The sequence below is a fragment of the Henckelia pumila genome, chromosome 1 (genome assembly GCF_033568475.1).
Source record: "Henckelia pumila isolate YLH828 chromosome 1, ASM3356847v2, whole genome shotgun sequence".
Lineage (NCBI taxonomy): Eukaryota > Viridiplantae > Streptophyta > Magnoliopsida > Lamiales > Gesneriaceae > Henckelia > Henckelia pumila.
The window spans coordinates 129,863,099-129,869,684 of record NC_133120.1 but is presented as its reverse complement, the minus strand read 5'-3'; the positions used below and the strand labels follow the sequence as shown (position 1 = coordinate 129,869,684).

Below are 6,586 nucleotides of genomic sequence, written 5' to 3'. Positions count from 1 at the left end.
TCTACATTCTGAATATGTAGATCTTATCTGCTTTTCTTGTCTTCTGACTTAATCTGTACTTTTCTTTATCCTTTTGCTGATTAAGTCTGGCCTGATGTCTGAGGCCGCTGAAACATATTTTTTTTCAAAAGAAACACTACTAGAAAAAATGCTTATAGTGACACTTTATTGTGGAAATTTTAAAAAAAATGTCATTAAAAGATTTTAATAATGACACTTATGACAAACGCTTAATTCTAAAAATAAAAAAACATATTAGACTACTTATTATGACATTTCTAATAGATGTCATGCTTGTTAATGGAGGGATCCATTTATTTTTCCCTCCCAATCATTTTAATCTTTTATTTTTCAAAAATTTATTTCCACACTCCCACCTTATAAATCCCTCCTCACGCTAATTTTGTTATGTTTTGATTTGATTTTGATTTGATAATAGATAAGTGATAACAGACTAATGAAGAAATACTCTCTCGCCTCTCTCTCCTCTCGATCGATCCCCAATCTTTTTTTCCCCTTTTATTCGTCCGCTTCTTTCTATGGTCCATAGAACCTTCGCCCGTCACCGAAATTTAAAATTTTTTAAGGGGTTTTGTTGCTGTTTTTCTAGTCAACGATTCAAGCCTAAAATCAACGATTTTGGGCAAAGAATGGGTATGTTCGAAGTTGCAGCGCATAGTACTGATTTTGCACTGTTTCAGTTTCGATTCGGGTCTTATTTTCAGTATTTCAGGCCTTAGAATGTTTGGATTCAAGTTCTATATTGTTTAAGGTTCTTTTACGTTGAAACAATTTGTTTTCATGCTAGATATGCATATGTGTTGAATTCAGATCTGATTTTATTCTTTATGTTGAATTGTTCAAGCGTGCTGATGTATGGATTTGTGAGAGTGAGAACAGTCTCTTTGCCATTAAGATTCTATGTTGTGGGTGGAGATTCTGAACTTTGGTCAAATGCATCAAAGATTTGTTTTGAGTAATTTTCCATGTTATTTTATCTGCTAAGTTAGTCTCTCCTTAACTCTAACGTGCTGCTGCTTTGTGCATTTAAATATCTTTATTGTGTTATGTTAGTATTCAATCTTGTTACAGATGTGTAGTCAACACTACTATTCCACGTATTAAGTGAGTGAAAAATTATTGTTTCACCCTTCTAGGCATGTTCGTGCTCTTTCAAGTGGATACATCGAGTCATTCATTAGCCGTTCTAGTGGGCACGCCAATGAAAGAATATCAAGTCTGTTACTTGGAGCAAATATATTCATATACTTCAATACAAATTTTCAAGCTTTTCTATCTTTCTTGCACGTGGATTGGTGAATATATATATTAGAAATTCCATCAAATGTTTAATTTTGTCTAAGACTCATCTAATATGTGTCATGTCTCTGGTAGATGCTGCATCTGGTAGTAATTTAAATTTTTCTGTAAGCACTTTTAGGCCATTGAACTGTGTGATGCATCAAAGCATCAAATGAAAATTATTTCGGTGCTTATTGTGTTAAATTTATCATCAGTATATGTTTTGTTGTATTATGGCATAGTAGGTGTCGATTAATTTGACCTGTGACAAGCTGAGTTGACAAGGTAATTTATTTAAAAATATATCTCTCTTTATATTTTTGCATGTGAAAATTTTGCAGCTTCTAATGTTAGAACATGGTGTGTTAAGTTTCTGCTATCTTTCATTTGATTCAGCTGATATGAACTCCTATTTTGTTTTGGCTTTTTTTATAAATTTTTGAGATCTAGCATCTTCCGATGAAGATCATGTATACAAACATAACGAAAAATTGTTTGTTTTCTTGTAATTTAAGTTGTGTGGTGGTTTATAATTATCTTCAACTAGTTTTTTCTTTATTGATTTAGTATGGTATATTTTGGTTGTAAATATAAGTTAGATGACTAATGATTTATTATTGCTTGTTTTGATATTTTTCCTTGTTTTGGCATAATTCGTTCTAGTTTGACAGGCCAACTTTCTACTGTTCCCATTGTTTTCCTCTATAGATCTGTTCTGGAGGTAAAGCTTTGCTTTTATATTCAATTATTTAATTGTATGCCTTCTATTTGTCAATCTGCAATCATTTTTTCTAGCTTTCTTGATACATTCTATAGGCCCTGTATGAATTCATCTTAACCTTATCCTGACATAATGTGCGATTTTACTCTACCTACCGCTGCTACATTATATTCCACTCAACGGCTCACTTTACTTGATATTGAATATACTGGAGGTTCTAATGTGCAATTCCTTCCATTAAAAGAACTGTTTACAACAAATAATTTTGCAAACTCTAAATGTTTCCTCATTTTTAGCTACTTAGAGGCTATATTCTAATCTCAATACTTGAACCAGCCCCTGTTATTCTAGCACATTCCAGTTATTTTCCGGTGAGATTTTCGGAGGAGCTGTTGTTCGGTTTCCAGCTTACTTTTAGCTTTGAGTTGGGATGATTTTAAGCTCGATTTACAGCATTTAATTCAAGTTTCCAAGATTTATTAAGGTACAAAAGCCTGCTCGAAAATGTATTTTGACCTGCATTGATTTATTTTGTTTTCGTTACATTTATCACACTATATTGATGAATTATTTTGGTTTATGTTGTTGGTTCTAAAGCCAAATGAAATCGAGGTTAGCTTCTAAAAAACCATTTTTTGTAGTGATTCCTTCGGCTTGTAGCATCAAAGTTGGTTTCCCCGTTTCCATGAACACTAATTTTGAAAAGTGAGTGACTTTGTGTTGTTCACTTCTCATCTAACAATATTTGTCAGGTTTTTATTAATTGTCTCTAATAGTGGGATTATTTACAATCTGATCATTTTATTCAGTTAAACTAAGATTATAATTCTTACTTTATTTTATCTTTTAGGTTGGATCGAAGCTCTATTTGATCAAAGGTTCACATAGATTGATCCAAGCTCGTGACCAAATGAATTTCATCGTAGTATTTGTGCAGATGGTGAAGGATGATCTGAAGAAAAATTTGGCTTCTCTTTTTATTATTAAGTCATTTGATTTTAGTGCACTTAGATTTTGCTACATTAATACATTATTAGAAAATAATGTAAGTTAGCCTTTAGATATATTATGAGAATATTTGTATGAATGTTTATGTATCTAAACTTTGGTTGTTAATAAATTATTTTTTCGATTAAGTATTGTGATAAATTTCAATTATTTATAATTTTTAGATTTTTTAGTTGTTTCTAAATATTGAATTTGTGATGTATTTGAAAATATAAACATGTGATATTTGTAAATGAACTTTCTTAAAAAATTTAATGAATTTATATATTTAAAAAAATGACATTTATAAATGTCATTACATATCTTAGTGTATTTATATATAGGAAAAGGTGACATTTATAAATGTCACTACAAAACTTATAGTGTATCTATATATATGAAAAGATGACATTTATAAATGTCGGTACAAATCTTATATTGACATTATTTTTGTCAGTATAACAATTATTCATTACATTAGTGGTGTAATTATTTTTATGTTATAGTGACACTAGGAAATGTCACAAGACTTTAGACGACATCATTATAGAGGACATTTTAATCTAATGTCACTATATCTAAAGTGTCAAGATAAGTAGTATACGGTGACACTTTTAAGTGTCATTAAAAGCATTTTTTCTAGTAGTGAAAAGAAGTTCGATCTTTTGTATCTTCTGCTGCTGTCTGAAACAACTATTTCTATATCAATCTGATAGCTGCTGATAATCAATATAATCACGTAGTGCCTAAATCTAGCACCACAATTCTTACCATATGCCACAATCTAGATAATCCAATCTGATTATCTGTCAAATCTGATTATATCCTCAAAATCTGGTTAGTCTAATCTGACTATCCATTAGGCTAAGGATATTATGTTATACTCTCATATCTAAGAGTATTCAGAGTTTCTGACAATCTGTACCAGAACTCCATAGTAAACCTAAAGTCTCAATCTGAAACAATAATTCTCGGCTTACAATGTAATCTCACACAATTCTGACCTACATATCAGCCATCTGGTCACATTTATCTGTCATCGTATAGAGTATATCTACTCAATCTGACAATAACTATCACAGTCTGTATCAAAATTCTTACTGATTTTGATAGTGTAGAAACATAATCTGTTGAAATACATTCTTATTTCGATTCTGGAGTTGCTAATATATCATTTAACCCATCTGGTTAATGCTTTGCAACTCGTTCAACTGAAACTCTTTATATGTTGTGACTCTGAAACGTATAATTTCTGTCACATATGCTTTCTTTTCTTCTAACATAAAGCCTATTGAATAGATAATGTACTTACCGTTGGGCATTTCCTTTAGAATCTGATATCTCTTTTCTGAAGTATCTAGCGCCATCATATAAGTATTTACACAAAATCTATCCATTCTGATCTGAGGTCTTAATTCATGTCTTAAGCTGGTATTTTCTACTGAATTCATAACTACTTTGATCGACTTTCTGTGTTTATTCAATCTGCTTAAGAAAATCTTGCTCAACTGTGATTCAGTTATCTGCAAATTCAAATAAAAAAAACACAGAAATCTGAATTCAATTTATTCATATGCTCATGTGCTTTTCTCTTTCTGTTTCCCAAATTGCTGACACTGCATACTATTAACCCAAAAATTCTGGATGATATTCTAACTAACTATCAGTTACGAGTCATCTTAGAATATGCTGAAAAATTCATCAAGGATTCATAATTCTCAAATAAAAAAAAATAAATCAAGATTAAGAAAATCTCTCAATCAAGGTCATCCAAAATCAAATCTTCTGGATAACAAACTCTGCTAAGTGAAAACAACTCACTTGCATCGCATAACTCAGAATGAGTAAATCAACACAGGCTCTATACAGAAAGAAATGCGCGCTAAGAGCCAATCAATATCCAATAATTCAAGAATTATAGCTCCAATCTGATGTAATAGTTTCAGCATAATCAAAGAAATACTCCACTGTAACTGTTGTTCGTATCATGATCTGATCTATATAACCTTTATTATCAAGATTCAATTCATAAGCTGATCAAATCTCTATTGATTCCCATTTTCAGCTGAACATAAAGTTCAAGATCTTATCTAGAATATCTCTGGAATTCAAACCATTGGCATATCTACCAATGCTGGTTCAGTTCATAGCATATCTAGTGCATAAAATATACTTATGTCGAAACTTTTCTGTAATCAACCTGAATATATACCAACATAAACAGAATCTGAGTTCGAGATTCCATAGCATAACATCATATTTATATGCACTTTTTGCTCATACTGCTCTAGCTTACTTATGTCTGGCACTCAATCTTATGATATTTCTGCTATTCTGTACTTGGTTAATGCATATTCATCTATCATGCAACATAAATCAATATTCCAAGTACTAGAAAAATTATAATCAATCTGATTTCTTTAAATATATAGCTCAATTTCTCTGTTAAATTTACTGAATCTGTCTGTTGATACCAAGATCATAGCATAGCAAAACTTTTAGCTTTCAATATATATATATATATATATCCTGCACCAACAACAAAAACAGGTTATTAATAACAAAACAAAAATAAATGTATTACCTGTAGTTTTCTGTCCAGGTCCAATATACGTCTGAGCCACTGTATATCTCTGAAATTGTTCTTTAGTCTGATTTCCCTTTAATCTTTTCTGGGTAGGATACATTTTTACAAGATATCTCACTTGTTTGTACCGATTACATTTGTCTGAAATTCCTCTAAACTGATTGCCAGGACATCTCCCTCAACAAGGAGTACAAGAACCACAATCATACTCTGCATTCTGACTCAAATTAGTTTGGGTCTCGGTACATTTAAACTCAAGCAAATACTTCCATATCTCTTAAGCTGTTGCTCTTAAACTTCAGGTAATCTTTACTGTTGCTGCCACTCTCTCTTACCTCTGATCTACTTTGTATTGAAAATTTCGGCTGAGATTGTGATTGTCTCACATACTGTGGCGTATCTAAAATTTCCTTCTGTCTCAGAAAATCATCTTCAGATTAGCATATTCTATTTTCTAGACATATTTTGCTTTGTTATCTGTTCTATCTACTGCGAAAAGGAACTATTAATGACAGTCTATTCAAAACATCTGTCACTAAATTAACATATCGCTGCTTTCTACAAATTTTTTTTTTTTAACAATCCACTATCTTTTGCTTAATTTTGAAGTTCATAATCAATCAGCTCAATTCTATGTTCATGCTGAGTATTTAAAACGAAAACTCAAACAATATATCAAGATTTTTGAATCAACGAGTACATGCAATAGCATTTTCTGTACCATTCAAAATTGTGGATTATACATCTGAAATCTCTGTAGAAATAGCTCCATCAATGTCAATGTAGTATCCACAGTTCTATGGTATACTGTTCTGCTTATTTTGATGTGTTTACTGTACCTGAGATGTACTGTTCTATTTAATCTGGGCGCTTACCTCACCCAAAGAATACCATTCTGTTCAATCTGGATGCTTACTTCACCCAAAACATAATATTACAAAATTTAAAACAAAATCTTGTAAACATCACAGAGATTATAAAATACAATC

The 6,586-nt window shown here is 31.1% G+C and overlaps 1 long non-coding RNA gene across 2 annotated transcripts; it reads left to right on the top strand.

Annotated features, from left to right (window-relative positions):
• Positions 1-378: 378 nt before the first annotated feature.
• On the top strand, positions 379-3,143 carry LOC140881377 (uncharacterized). Of its 2 annotated transcripts, XR_012149932.1 has the most exons (4): positions 379-654; positions 1,158-2,507; positions 2,665-2,728; positions 2,874-3,143. It is a non-coding gene; the product is annotated as an uncharacterized lncRNA (long non-coding RNA). The 2 variants fall into 2 exon arrangements; XR_012149931.1 differs by having other exon boundaries at positions 1,158-2,728.
• The last annotated feature ends 3,443 nt before the right edge of the window (positions 3,144-6,586 follow it).